Source organism: Cinclus cinclus, chromosome 13 (genome assembly GCF_963662255.1).
Source record: "Cinclus cinclus chromosome 13, bCinCin1.1, whole genome shotgun sequence".
In the NCBI taxonomy this organism is placed as follows: domain Eukaryota; kingdom Metazoa; phylum Chordata; class Aves; order Passeriformes; family Cinclidae; genus Cinclus; species Cinclus cinclus.
Window position 1 is genome coordinate 17,511,551 of NC_085058.1, and position 14,881 is coordinate 17,526,431.

Consider the following 14,881-nt stretch of genomic DNA (forward strand, 5'->3'; position numbering starts at 1 on the left):
TTGACTTTTCCCGTAAATATGTCTAATAGAGACCAAGCTGAACCCTGAGACAAAAAGATACACTCTGTTTGGTAAGAATTGCTAATTAACTTGGTATGTAAAATCTGCAGCTACTCTCTGCTTTTAGCTGGTCTTTGGTGGCAAATATGAATCTGTAACACAGGTATAAAAGTAAAAAATTAATTCTAAATATGTAGGCAGGGGTTTCCTAAAGTGGCAAGAAGTTCAAATCTACTTATTTCTCATCTTTTCAATATGAGAATCTTGTGCAGTGAGAAACATGACTGCTGCAGAACACATTTGAGGTGGTGTAACAGGATATCTTTGTCATGGGCTCTGGTCATATATATTTTACATACATCGATTAAAAGGGTTTTGTTTTGCTTTGTTTTTGACAAGAGAAATGAGTTAGCATTGCCTTGCTTCTTCTAATCCATAGAAGCTAAAATGTAGGGCAGGGCTGTGCCTGGTACTGCAAACCCTCACATCTCCTGTGTCTGCCTCTGGAGCATTAAAAGTTTGGACAAGGCCACACAAAGAATGCTGAGCCTTAGTTCTAATGGAGTTTGGAAGCTGCTAGAGAGAGTCAAACTGAAGTCAGAGAAGATTCCACAACTCAGACTTGTGGGTCTGACCCAGTTGTCTTGGTTGTTGCTACTTTTTCCAAGTGGATTCCACAGAAGAAGAACAGCTGCTGGATGTTGCCTTCCAGGTGACAATATTCTATTCAAACACATCCACATTAACCACTGAGAAGTGGTAGCTCATTCTTGCCATTTTCACTTGGGGAGTCACACACTTTCCAAGTGATGTGACTCTGTCAGAATTAGTCGTGCTTGCATGAGAAGATCTCTGTATTGTTACAGTGAACAAAGCAATTAATATGTCTTTAATTTACACCTAACAAAACAAAAAGCATGCATTTATTCCTTATGACACCTAGACAAATTTTTCTTTAAAAACAAAGTTTCACGCTGTGACTACAATTAGTGTAATTGTCAGCTCTTCTCTAAAAACAAATATGTATTAAGAGAAAAGCCAGTATTGTGCCCTCCTCTGGTGTGAAAATGAGACAATCAAAATCTATTGTAATTACCTCAGTGATATTATAATTAGCAACGATTAAGTTATTCCATGCTGTTTTATTCCTCTTGGCTACAATTAAAAAAGTATATATCTTTCTGTTGCACATTATCACTGATCATTTTACCTCCATACATGTCTCATAAGTGGATAAATTAGAAGTAATTTTAAAGAACAACTCCGTTAAAACATATATCTTTCTATTTAACTGCTTTAACCCTTTGCAAGATCCCTACATCTTTTAACATCTGTGAAAAATAGCCTTGTTTGTTTGTTTTTAATACTCTGTGGGCCATTAAACCAAAGCCATAAAAATGTGGAGAGTACCCTACTTACTGGTAATAAATGATCTAGATTTTCAGAAGTCACTATCCTAAGTGACAAATGAGTGATGCTAGAGATGTCTTGTGAGCAGGGACTCAGCATCACACCAAAATCCCTTTAGGATCTACGTTCCTCCATCTGTACCCCCAGTGGATTTCTGGTTGGGAGATCAGCTTTGGGCAGTCCAAGGTCACACTTCCAAATATAGTGATTTGCATTACTTTCAGGAAGGAGAAGGAGATACTCAGAAGAGTTTATCTCTACCTGACTGACCAGGTATTAATAGTCCTGAAACATTTGCTGCTGCAGAAACCTCAGGGTTAGCTTCATTTTCTTCCTGACAGCTGGTGGATCCCTGGGCTGTCCTTATCCAAGGTCTGAAGTACTCCCAACCTTTTTTTTTTTTTTTTCCCCCTAAAAGAATCTGTTTTACCTTGTGAAAAAGATCATGAATTAAGCAGGGGAAAGGCTCGCTTTGACCCATCTAATATTTTAAGCCTTCAGGTGTAACAGAGGAGACTAGTATTGTCAAAAGATAGTTCCTCTATTTTACCATAACAGATTACAAGATAATCCACAAGCATCTGTATCCCAGTCATCAAAGCAAAGGCACTCACAACCCACAGATGGATACAACTAATTTCAGAACTGCTGCAAAATATTCAAATTTTGTGTCCAAGAAGAGGAGAACAGATGCTTAAACGAGACAGGTAGGAAAAAGCACCAGCCAGTTTTACAACAGATATTAAAAACCCCAAAATAACCCTCCCAAAATTCAACCACAGTCAGTTTCCCTAAATGAATGACTGCATTGCTGACCAAAAAGTAGCAAAGCAGTTGAAGAATTGTATGATCTGAAGATCTAACCTGTCAACTCTAGGAGGAAATTCCATGTTCTTTTGGAACTCCCTGTCCTGTTTGCATCCCCAGTATCTTACAAGAGTTAGTTTTCAATCCTGATGCTATCAGACTTCAAAATCTCCTCTCACTGATCATCCAGTCTAGCAATGCTTATTTTGGCATCACTCCAGGACTAAACATGGCAAGTCCTGGACCTTGGACCAGTGTAATTTTCATTCCCTGCTAAGTGCCTACGTTTTTAACCACACTCTGAGCCTCAGGCTTCCTTTGTGTGCATGTCAGTGATGTTAATAATGTCTCTATTGGTATCTTGTCTCTGAAGTGAACTCCTAAGGCTTTCATTTGGTGAGTGGGAATCCTTTCTAAAAACGATTCCATCTCTGACTCTGTGTGGGGTGCTGCAATCTAGTCTCATTAGAGGCAGAGAAAGCTCTCAGGCCAGCAATGGAAAGACAACAGGAAACTTTATTTCATCCAACTTTACCCCCAAAATTAATCTATGATTCGCTTTTTTATTTTAGTCATTAAGTGTCGGGGTTTCAGATCTCATACTAAAAGGTCCTTGTCCTGAGGTTCAAACTCCTTCTTTTATGGGAGTTAATGATGTTCTTCACCTTGCAGGTTGATAGTGCTACAAGTGCTATTCTGAATATGTTGGGGAGCTGTTACTAAATTCCAGAGTACTGCGTTTTTATTCCTCCTTTTTGTTGGTGAGGGGAGGTGTGTCTTAAAGGGGAGCTTCTGGCTGAGCCTGGGGGAAGCATTTACACGGTGCATTGAACCAGCTACAACACCTGTGTGAGCAGGGGATGGATGCAGTTTAGCTCCTACTGCAGCTGACTGATTCTTCTTTTTAGCTTGCAACTCATTCTTTCATCTCTGCATTTGCTATTCAGAATAGTTGGGGATATTTTTAGAAACTGGTGTGCACCATGCATAGAAGACACAAGTAGGTAAAATAGAATAGAGAGTAGATCCATCCAGCAGTGGAGCATGTGTGTAATACTAATGATATTTATGTCAAATGTTGGCTGAAAGTCTCTTCCTGTAAGTGACCAGCTTCAGAAGTGGCATGTGGGAGCTGGAAAGCATCTGGGTGCTGTAGGGAGCCTGTCAATGCCCTCATTAATGTTGCACTTCCCTCCCAAATGTGCTTATGCTTCACTAGGTCTGAATACCTTGTTCTTCAAGGCATTCCTGCTCCCCCCACACTCCTGTATTGGTATGATTTTGAGTTTTTTAAATGCTACTTATTTGTTTACATACTGAGCAATCATTCAAGACCAAGCATTGTGCAGGAGAAAAACATAGCTCTGAAGTCTCTGTGCTCCTGATTTTGATAGGTTTTCAAGGCAGTTCTCTGCGTGTAGCCAGATGTGCATGTGCTGGGCAGAGTTATTTATACGCACCATGGAGTTGCAGTGCTTCATTATGAAGATTGTGTCGTAAAAGAGCTTGGCAATGGGGTTATCAAAGTTAATGCTACATGAAAAATAGTGATTACTGAGTCTGCTGCAAGTGGAACATGTTGTAGTGTTGCTGTGTGTATGGCAGTGATTTTCATTCCTGCCTTTTGGGTTTGCCTGACCGGGGGAGCACCACCAGCCCTGTTTGCAGTAAGGGATTGGTTCATTAGCACCAATACTTCTCTCTGCCACTGCATAAGTAAACAAGTGTCAGTGGAGGCTGATTTCAGGTTGGGAATGTGCTGCATGAATGCAGAGGCACTTATTCATTGATATCATACTGATGCTGACGTACAGAGCTAGCCGGATTTTTGGACCTCATGGAAAGTCTTCATCCTTATATCATCTAAGGATTCTCTTTTCCCTTTAATGTGGAGGACTGAGTCTATGCCATCTTGCTGACAGTAATACAGAATTAGTAAACTAATCCTGTTCTTCACCGATGATCAAAGGTAGGGCTTTGTAAAATGAGAAAAGGAAAATGCACAGACCAGAGTCTGGCAAAAATAAACTGAGAATAACTCAGTTATTGTTCCTGTTGCTGGTGAAGTGCTCAGTGCCACACTGACAATGAGGAGCAAAGCCAGAATGAGCACCTTTCTGTTAGTATGAATGTAGCTCATGTCGTTAGAGTATGGAAATTATTTTAAGTAGATGGAGCTGTGCTGCCTTCTGTACACAAGAAAGGCTAATCCCATTAAAAGTAATGGTCTGAGATTGCTCACTCCAAGTACTGCTAATGAGTTAAGTTTGCTTGGTGTGTAATGAGTGCTCCGTGTTCTTTATGTCCTCCTTGCTGATGAACCACATAGCAGGAGCTGTCACTAGCTTAATTATGAAAATTTCCATGAGTGAAAATATCATTTTAGGAAGCAGAGGTAAATAAATGGCATTTGTGGGCATCACTGGGTGGAGCACAGAGGGCACTCTGCTCTCCTCAGTTTTCTGGAAGTTTTTGGAGAGCTCAAATTAAAGCCTGAGCTACTTACATTTTCATAATGTCAAACCTAAAAAGCCATGTGAAAAATTGCATTTCCATGTAGGTGCATCTGCACAAACTCGGAGCAGGCCCCCTTTACAGCACAACCTAATTTCCCCTTAACCTGTAAAGGATTTTGAAACTTGTGAGATGAACATCAGCTTTCTCCTTTCTTCCCTACCTGTTTGTGAGCCAAACTATAAAAGTCCCAAATCATCCTCCTATCTCTATTTAAATCCAGTAAATTTTGGCTTGGATGTAAGTGTCACTTCTATATCCATTATCATGGCCACAAGGATCAAAGTGGTCAAGTTCTTCACATAAGCCATTTGGCCAGCCCAGGGAAGATGCAGGACATACTTATCACAGCATTTCACACGTGTGGGCAACCAGCAACTGTTTGGAGGACCAGGTCCCAGCTTAGACTGAGTCATTATGCAATATTTTTTTCACAACGTGAAAAGAGTTATATTGATTAAGGCACCTTGGAAGGGACTGAAAAACATCTTATGCATATGCAGGAGGGTAACAGTTAAGAGTTTTTTATCTTTCTGCTATTGAACGGGAGTGTTTGATCAGCGATACAAATGCTGCTTGGCAAGGAATGTTGACTGTATCAGACAACATATGGTTCTAGAGTACACATTTGCAAATTAAGTGGTATCTGGTCACAAAATGTGTTCACTTTTTATTTTAAAACACAACTCGCCTCCCCCCATTTTCAGTCACAGCCCATTTAATTCGGTGAGTAGATTATTCAATAAAAAACACTCTTGGATATAAGACAGATCGGATTCATTAGATAAAAAAAAATCTTAACAGTGACATTAATAACCTTAGTTCCAAGCTCAGAACTTGTTAGCCAGATCAGCCTCCAGCACAGTATTAATGTATCCATGAAAAGGAGGAAAGAAATTGTAGGTGCTTTTATTTTACATCCATATCTAAGCTCCTTTGCTGGTGACAGCCCCTTTAAAGCCGTCAGCACTTGGGAACTGGGTTGTTTTTGTTTTTTAATAACAAGTTTTTCAAGCCATGATGGCTATTCTATTAATTGGGATGCCATTTGTAAGACCTTGAGACCTGGCTCTGATCATGAAAAAAAGATCAGATCTTATGGACAGAGATACTAGGTTAAAACCTGCATATTTAGGGAAAAGCCTGAGCACAAATTTTGCCAACGTTGTCTAATTTGCTTTAAAAGAACAAAAATCCAAAACCTACTTGCAAAATTATCCTAAGCCTCAGGCATATGAAGCAAGTCCCGAATCTCATTACTAAATTGTCTTCTGCTTTTCACTTAGGCCTGTGTCTGAAAAGACTTTTATGTAACTAAACTCCAGTGGAACTTTACAGAGAGTTTAAAATCTCAAAGAGAATATAGGATCTGACCTGTTTTATAAATCCATGATAGTTTGATTTTAGAGCACCATTTAAAATAATACTGTTGCATGTATAAATAAAATCAGGCCTGTTAGAGTTTACTTTCACTGGCTTGAGGCTGTTCTGCTGTGTGACATTTATTGGATGACAAAATTAGCCTGGCCTACTTGATATTGCTCTGTTGGAACTCTTCCCTCTTTGTATTGCAATTAATTTTCTACCAAGGCTGCAGCAGAGCAGTATCAGTGTTTTGATTTTCAACAATCTTGTGAGACAAAGTTCTGGACCCTCTGAAAGTTCCTATTAATTCAGTTACTGTGCAAAATAAAAACAGGACAGCAGTTCCTTACAATGTATGGAGTGGCAGACCTCAAACTAGCTCACTACAGCCAAAGCAAGTTTTGCTTGCAGGGATAGCCAAGTAACGGAAGCCTTCAAGTGTTAAAGGTGTTTCTGTCATGACCCCTACTCTCAGGAATGCAGAACTTGGTGGCTCCTATTGCTTATTTCTTGTAAATTCTCATTAATTTCTTTTAAATTCAAAAGGCTGATAGCCATGAAGTAAGGAGGCGTGGATGCTGAAAGGTCTCTGAGCAATAGATGTTGAACAAGTTGTTAAACAAGAGAATTGGATGTCTTTTTTCATCGTTCTGTATGTAGTATTGATTGATTGGAGTTTGAATAGGTATTGGTTTTAGATAAGCAAGACAAAGTGAAAGATCAACAGCAGCCAGTGAGGATGAGCACTGAAAAGGACTGTAAAGATGGTATCTTGTGAGGATCTGGCTAGACACAGTTCTGCTCTCATTGTTTTTCTGCTTTAAATCTAAAGTGAAGTCGTAGAATCTGCAGACCTAATGGACGAACTTCAAGGAGAAGATTAATTTAAGAGAGAAACTCAGTCTAGGGTGGTAGAAGGGCCAAAACTCCATAGTTCAACCCATCAAGGTTATTATGTCAGTGGGTATATTTTGATTGCTCACCCTAACTTTTTGTTAGGTACTAATAATGATATGGAAGATAGGTGGGAGATGGGCAATTCTCACTTGAGGGCAGTGGCAATGAGGAAAAGCTTTGGGCGAGAGAGGGGATCTGTGAGAGCCCTAAAATAAGGAATGCAGACCTAGGCCTTGCTTGATCGCAGACACACCATGAATATTTGTGCCAGTTAAACCAGATTTCTGAAATGCTGGTTTGTTTGGTTTTTTCCAAAACCTGTCCTGTTCTTTATTAGCAGTTTCTAATAGTGCCTAGCAGAAGGGACTCTCGACTTCAAGTGGAGCAATATACATTTGTTCTGTAATTAAGAAATCAAATTAGCAGGAGTGCGGATGTCATCCATCCACTTCATGCCTTTAGGACATGAAAGTAATAAATTGACAGTCTCTTTGAGCAGAGTGAGATGCAGAGATGGGTGTAGAAGACCTTGCAAGGATAATTGCACAAGCAGCCCACAGAGAAGGAAGTGAGTTTGTGAGTGCAGTGCTGCACTCTAGGACTGACAGAAAGGACTTCCATGCTCTGAGAATAACCAGTTTGTGATGGGGAATCCTGTCTGTTTGCGGTAGAATTGGAGGATAGTTTAACTCTAGAGAATCTTTTCTCTTGAGAAACAGGGAATTTCTGTTAAAATCATTCCAATCTAAGTACTGGGGGTGGTCTTGACTACCAGCACAGAACATCCCAAGTCTGACCTTTCCTGGACTTGCAAACTTAAAGAGCACCCTCTAGAAGGCACTGGAAGTACTGGTTTCTGCAGCGTAAGCAATGCCAGCCCATCTTCCTCAGCCTCACCAGCCTTTTGTTTTTCTTTTTACTGAGATTAGAAAGTAGAGCATGAAACTTTGACTATGCAGTCCTTTGCTGTAAGTCACAACCTCTAATGTTAGAAAAGCCACTCCTTTTACTTAAGCACTTAATTCAATTTTTATTGTGCAAATTATGCTTACCCAAGCAGTACTGTTTAATTGATTAATAAATTACCGTTGACTGTCAATGTTCTTGGATTTCCTCTCTGTGCTATTGGAAGCACTGCTGACAGTAATTAAATAATCATTTCATCACCAGTGATGACTGAGTTTATCTAATTCAGTAGCTCTCTTATGTACCTAGTGTTAAGTTTGGACTCTTATAGGATTATATTGATTGATGGAGGAAGACCAGAAAGATAGCTGTCATGGATTGTCCCTTGCATTCAGAAGAGGAGGTAAGAATTGTCCTGATGGGTTATTTGTCACATTTTTTTAAAATCTTGATAAAACTGTAATGGTGTGACATAGCTCATTTAAAGTTCAGCTTGTAGAACTCACTAATTTGTGTTTTCACTAATGTAGAAAATATATCTAATAAAATGATTGCTGTTCAAAAAAAAAAAAGAAAAACAAAAGAGGAAAAATGTGGCTTAATCACATTATCCTAAGCAAAACTTTAAAAATCATAGCATATATATCCACATACAATATGCTTAAAAATATGTCTTCTCTGTCTCATCAAGTAAATAACTCAATTAACACTTTCTATTTCATGCACTTTTAAAGTAGCAAGTTGTTACTCTCCCAGGGAGCACCAGTAACACCAGGTAAAGTGTCCCCCAGTCAGAACAGATATTTGGGTTTGACAAAAATATAACTGAGATAGTTGTATTGAGGGAGAATGATGAAATATGACAAGCAACAGAAAGAGCTCATGGAGTTTTCCTCAGAAGAGTTGTCAGGACACAATTCAAGCCCAATTGATCAGGGATGGCTTTAGAAAAATGAAATTAATTCTACCATCAAAACAGAAACAGATTAAATGAAAGGACAGAAGTTCAGCTACTTGGTGATTAGTCTTGCAAGTTCTCCTGGAGGCAAAAGTGGCATTTCTAGCCAAAAGTCAACCTTTTGTCATTTGAAAATGAGTGCATAGTATCAGTATCTGTAATCTGGGTGTAAGGAAATGCTATGGAGAATTGTGTTTGATCCCCAGTTTCAGTGCTGCATTTTTTTTTTTTTGTTAAGTTTGGGACTAAACTTTCACTGTGAAGTGTGCTATAAATAAGTGTAATTGTTGGGAAAACAGGAAAACCTGAAATTAAACATGCAAAAGTAGTGAGTGGCTGACAGAAGATGACCTCAGGGACGTGTGTTTTCAGAGGAGCACAGCAGGCTTTGTGTCTGATCACAGAAGGAATGTCTTTGGAGGATCCTTTGTTATAATCAAGGGAAGTTTCTCCACCACATGCATTACACGTGACATTTAAAATGAAGGCCCAAGTCATGTACAGAAAGTTCCTCTTTCATAAGTACCAGGTGGTTTGGAGTCTAAATTTAATGAGAGTGAAGAGCAAAATACCCTGAAAGGGAGCAGATGAAGCACTCATGCAGCTTTTCTGACAGTGACAAACTATCCAAGCTCTGCACTTTTTGCTTTATGATGCTTCTGTCACCTCCTCAATGAAAATGCCATCTTATTATGTACAGTGGGTGTACATTATTCTATATATATTCTAAATCATTTGACTATTTTGGCTCTCCATTAATGGCAAATTACACTAAAACTCTAAAGGAAATGTCTGTGATGACTCTGTGAACACTGAAAGAATTAATTATGATTGATTTTGTTAATTAAGTTCAGTGGCTAATGTCTTTACTGTAATGGGATGCTTAAAAGACAGAGGCAGTGTTAAGTGTTGCACCTATAGCTGAGTTGAAGAGGTTCATTGCAGGGTGGTTATCCATCTCCATGGACAGGACAGGCTGTCAGAGAGTCACTTTTTTAATGTAGGCTTATGTGCTTTAGAAGAAATTTTTGGTAAATAATTATCATGAAAAATCCTCCTTGTTTATGTGGCACTGAATATATTACATTAAAGTGATATTTCTGCCAGCTCTGTTTTCATACTAGGTCTAAGGGCTTGGGAATGATTCTGGTCTAGGCTGTCTGTTTTACTTTCACTCATGTCCAGTTGTGTTCAATCACCTGCCCAGAGATTCAGTCTTTCCCATTCAACACTGGTTTCCCAGAATTTGCTTTCATGAAATATTTATTAGTGAATCCTCATGGAAAGTGTCTTTGCCCTCTGGCAATTGCTTTCACTCCTTATTCCTTATTATCGTATTGTTTCTGTGTCCCCCTGTTGAATTTAGAAGAATTAAAAATAAAAAGACTAAACCCAGCCTGTGAACACATTCTGTATGTATGTATATATGCACATATGTGCACTCCTTTGGAGTTAGAAGCAGCAAAAGAAAAAAAATTATAATTGATACATATTTTGCATCAAAAATTCAAACCCCCCAGTTTGGCATTGACAGGATCATGCAGCTGGGTGGCAAAAGCTGACTTTGTCCTCATGACAAACACACTCCAGATAAAAAGCCTCAACACAGATCCTTCTGATGCACTGTGCATTATCTTGAACAGGCACCATAATGCCCAGTGTAGATTTGGCCTTGAAAATCATTTCTGTAGCTGGGTATATGTTGCTTTAAAAGAAAGCTGCCACTTTTTATCTCTGTACCCTTGCAGAAGCTTGCCAAAAGAGGTTTCCCTCTTTTTCCTGCAGAATTATTTGTTTTTCCTGACACAAAGGAGAGTGCTTTGTCATTGTTTTCTGTATAACATTGATGGATTTCATGTTGAATGGGTATTGGGTTTTAGTTAAACATGACAGGGGAAGAGATTTATAGGCAGCGGCCGCAGAGGTTGTTTGAAAGGCCCAATAATGCTTCAGTGCACAGATGTGTTTTCAGTGTTCTCTGATGGTAAAGAACCAACCGGCTCATATACACTCCACCCTCATTACCGAGCAATCCTTGAAAAGCCGAGTGTTAACAACTATATAGGTTTCTTTCTTTGGAGTTTCAAAGTAAACAGGATTCAAGGAGCGGCCTTATGTCAGGAATGCTGTACTAATGAGGACAAATTATATTCTAATCAGGTTTCTCCATTATTAATTCCCTGTTATTCTGCTCTCTTTTTTTCCTCCTCTCCTCCTCTTTGTGTCCAATTTAAAGTTGCAGAAGAAACACGGGGTGGAGTGTTTTTCTTCTGGTGCTTGTTATTCATATTAAGTAGTCTATTCTGCCTTTGGTGTGATGGTGGGTGTTAAGAATTTAAATCCCCCCTACTGCATTGATAGGATAATATGAATCACCACCCAGAAAAAAAAAATCCTATATGGATCTCAGCAGCTAAGGGATGCCAGTGTGTTGTGTTATTTCTACACACTAAACATAACTCCTCCTGGTTCATCTTGGTCCTACATAATTTAAGGATTTTCTTAAAGACATTTTCATATTTTGCTTCTGCAGGGAAATTTGAAGAAGCAAGTAGAAATATATAATGCATGATTATAATTACATTGTTCTTCGTTCTACTCTTTTACACACATTCTTAAAGCAAACTCTTTTATCAAATGAAAGTATTATTAAAATGTAAGTATGAATAAATAAATCTCATTTGCATGCATTGCAACTTGTTTATTTTACCTGTGTCCCTTGGTTGGGCTCATGTGTATTAAATGCTCCATCAGGAAGCACATACCATCTTGGCTTTTGTGGAGGGCAGGTAGTGAACCATGTGAAGCCCCAGCTCACGGAGGGTGTGCTCTCTGTAAACAATCAAACATCATTTGGGTTGAGATTCTGAAACTCCTGCAGTTTCCACCACAGTCATGTTGTCATGAATCCTTACCTTACAATCTTGAGCAGATTGGAAATGCTCAGGGCATCTTCAGCCTCTTCCCAGGAGCAGGAGAGCTGCAGGTAACACAGGAACATCCCAGTGGAAGGAAGTACCTGGGCCACTCAGTCCAGTCCTCTGTCACTGCAGGCTACTTCATCACAAAATTCCTTTCCTCAAATGATTAAGCTTCATCTTAAAAACTATTTAGCACTGCTTAGAGGGTTAGAAACCTACTCTTCATTCTTGAGTAAGTAGGTTGCCCACCAATGCCTTTTTTCTTATCCTAGCACTGTCCATAGTTTTTTATTTGTTCTTTATTTATCTGCTCCAGTCTCGTGTTCATCCTCCAGCAATTATCTCTCTCATTCTGCAAGGCTCAATTGACCAAGTCTTTTTAGTCATTTCTTGAAAGACGGGCTCATTTCTTCCCATCATCATTCCCATCTCATTTCTTCCCATCAGTAGGTTCTTCTTTCCAATTTGAAATATTCTTTATTGGACATTAGTGTTCAAATGTCTGCAACATAAGCTGGGTAAGGACTCAGAAGGAACTGGTATCATGGAACTAGCACATCCTCACCTTCACTAGAGAAATATAGCCTTAGAATAGAAATAGAAAAGAAATAGCTGAATAGAAAAGAATTCCTTTGTAGTTGGATATATTATGTTGATGATTCCCAGAAAAAACACTGACTTCTTTCTCTTTACTCATACCCAGCTGCTGAGAATGAATTTCCAGCAGAGATTCTTGTTAGTTCCCACAAAGCCTCGCACTTGGAATTTTTCAATCGAGCCCATTTCTCCCCCTGAGGTTATAAAATGTTAGTAATATCCCCCACTGCCTTGAGGAGGAGGCATTCATCTCTTGAAGAACACACCTCACAAGTCTCCCAAACTTGTTCCAAAACTCAAGGAGTTCACTGTATGATATTGCTTGTACCTCTGTCTTCTTCCAGAGGTAGAACTTAATTGCCCATTGGGCAGGCTCACCTGGATTGAAAGCACACAGTAAGAAAAAACCTCTTACAGTAATTGAAGACTCATAATGCATTTGGGTCTAAATTTTGGAATAAGATGGATAGAGCTGAATGCCGTATTTGTGTGCCTATTAATAACAATCACAATTGCTCATCCAGATAATTTGGTACACCAGTTTACCTTCAATCTGTAGATGCCATTCCAGAAGCACATCTGTCATCAAGGTAATTCTTTCACATCTTCCGTCAAAAACCCAATTATAAAATATTTCTGGGATAAATTGATGTCCCATCTTTGTCATCTCCATCCAGAGCCTTTGAGATATTTGCATATTCTGTAACACAGAATGACTCTTCTGGAGTTTGGTTTATTCTTACAATAGTATTTAATACTTTCTAATCCAAGAAGTAATTTCCTTCAGCTGTGTCTTGTGGTTGGGTTTAGGGCATCTTGAAAAGAGAAAAGATCCTGAAAATTTAATGCAAGACCCCTCAACTTCCTGAAGGCCCCTCGTCGAGTCAAATAGAGTCAATGTGGAGCTCACTGCAAAATGGGGTTTTGAGATAGAAATATTCTGAACTGTGTCTCCCTTTAGTTCTTAGATCTCAATCCTGAATCCGTGGGCTTCATTGTTATAAATATTTAAGTATTTATATTCTTATTAATGTTTTATAATATTATTTATTAAATACTAGAGTTTAGAGCAATTTGTCATCTGAATAAAGAGTGCATTTCATTTAAAGTCCAGATTGTGCTGCAAAGTATCAGTGTAATACAATGTGTTCAAGATGGATTTTTAATGCTTATTTCCCCCCTCAAATTGGATGCTGGCTTTCAATTTGAATATTGAGCTACCTGAACTGAATTATTTATCAACTTTAATTGGATTTGCAGACAAGTCATTTTTGCACATTTTTTTAGGAAAAAATGGAATTCTTTCTGGAAACTTTTAAAAAGCATCAGATTGAGGACGCGGTTTATTAACTTCACATTTCCTGTAAATTTCTTCCTCTCTCCCTTCCTCTCTCCCTTCCTCTCTCCCTTCCTCTCTCCCTTCCTCTCTCCCTTCCTCTCTCCCTTCCTCTCTCCCTTCCTCTCTCCCTTCCTCTCTCCCTTCCTCTCTCCCTTCCTCTCTCCCTTCCTCTCTCCCTTCCTCTCTCCCTTCCTCTCTCCCTTCCTCTCTCCCTTCCTCTCTCCCTTCCTCTCTCCCTTCCTCTCTCCCTTCCTCTCTCCCTTCCTCTCTCCCTTCCTCTCTCCCTTCCTCTCTCCCTTCCTCTCTCCCTTCCTCTCTCCCTTCCTCTCTCCCTTCCTCTCTCCCTTCCTATTTCCTGTCTTTTTTTCTAGTGTGGAAAACAAAAATATGGGAAATGATATTACAGCTCACTGACTGTAAGCTAGAAAATGTTGCAGCATACATCTACAATCTAAAGTTAGGGAGTTTTTAATAATGATTATTAATTATTTGTCTTTCTATATTACTTAAATTCTTCAGTTGAGGGGAGAGTCCTGTTGTGTTTAGCACAGCATGAGCACATAATGAAAGTCTGTTTCTGAATGAGAAAACTTATTTTGGCCACAGCAGAGCATCAATCATGCTATTCACTCTGAATTATATCTGTGTGTTTTTTATGAACATATTTTCCAGATTTTCACGCTCTTCCAGTAAGCTCTGCTGCCAAAGTTGGAACAAACCCACTAGTGAGTGGAATCTGTGGTGTGACACCATGGAAGCTACTGGGAAATTTGAGAGTTTTGTCTTTGCCTGTAGGGTGTCCTTCGTTGCTGGTAATGTGAGGATTGAGTCTTAAATGTTACTTTGAGGCATGGGAGATTTGTAGTAATTTCCAAATGTAGTCCACACAATTTGTGATTTTAAAAAGTGTTAATATGTTAATCAAAAAGAACATAAATTTTATGCAGTTACTCATAACTTTATACAATGATTACATGTAACTACACTGTTATTGCAGTCTCAAAATTACAGTATAATTATATTTAGTTAATTCCAAAAGCAATTGCTGCGTGGCCAGAATTCATTTATATAAACCTATACTAAGCACTGAATTGACTAGGAAAGCAAGGTAAATCTAATTGAGATAGATTGAGCAAACCTAATCAGCAGGGATATTTAATGGCAAAG